This window comes from Triticum dicoccoides, chromosome 7B (assembly GCF_002162155.2).
Source record: "Triticum dicoccoides isolate Atlit2015 ecotype Zavitan chromosome 7B, WEW_v2.0, whole genome shotgun sequence".
Lineage (NCBI taxonomy): Eukaryota > Viridiplantae > Streptophyta > Magnoliopsida > Poales > Poaceae > Triticum > Triticum dicoccoides.
Window position 1 is genome coordinate 685,091,797 of NC_041393.1, and position 1,202 is coordinate 685,092,998.

Genomic DNA, 1,202 nt, shown 5'->3' on the forward strand with positions numbered 1-1,202 from the left:
TCTACTTTATTGCACATGCTATGTGGGTGAAATGATGATACCATGCCAACTTTCAACCTTTTCGGAGTTCATTTCAAACGCTTTTCAGTTTCATGGTCTTATAGCTCAAAATAATCAGTAAATGCATGAAAAATAACAAATGAAGTCAGAAAGGGTTGAAAATTGATGATGTGGCTTTGAATGGTTCATTTTGAACACAGAAAAACTATAGGGTTCAAATAAGTTCAAAAAAATGAAATTCCTTTGTAACAGACGAGTTTCGTGATGAAAGCCTCATACTTCGAAAGAGATTGTCCGTTTTGTACACGAAGGGCATCCAGTTTTTGCCGTAACCCTCTCTACTTTCTTGCACATGCTATGTGGGTGAAATGATGATACCATGCCAACTTTCAACCTTTTCAGAGTTCATTTCAAATGCTTTTCAATTTCATGGTCTTATAGCTCAAAATAATCAGTAAATGCATGAAAAATAACAAATGAAGTCAGAAAGGGTTGAAAATTGATGATGTGGCTTTGAATGGTGCATTTTGAACACAGAAAAACTATGGAGTTCAAATAAGTTCAAAAAAAATGAAATCCCTTTGTAACAGATGAATTTCAGTATGAAACCCTGATACTTCGAAAGAGATTGTCCGTTTTGTACACGAAGTGCATCGAGTTTTTTCCATAACCCATTCTACTTTCTTGCACATGCTATGTGGGTGAAATGATGATACCATGCCAACTTTCAACCTTTTCAGAGTTCATTTCAAATGCTTTTCAGTTTCATGGTCTTATAGCCCAAAATAATCAGTAAATGCATGAAAAATAACAAATGTAGTCAGAAAGGGTTGAAAATTGATGATGTGGCTTTGAATGGTGCATTTTGAACACAAAAAAATTATGGAGTTCAAATAAGTTCAAAAAAATGAAATCCCTTTGTAACAGACGAGTTTCGTGATGAAACCCTGATACTTCGAAAGAGATTGTCCGTTTTGTACACGAAGTGCATCCAGTTTTTGCCGTAACCCTTTCTACTTTCTTGCACATGCTATGTGGGTGAAATGATGATACCATGCCAACTTTCAACCTTTTCAGAGTTCATTTCAAATGCTTTTCAATTTCATGGTCTTATAGCTCAAAATAATCAGTAAATGCATGAAAAATAACAAATGAAGTCAGAAAGGGTTGAAAATTGATGATGTGGCTTTGAATGGTGCATT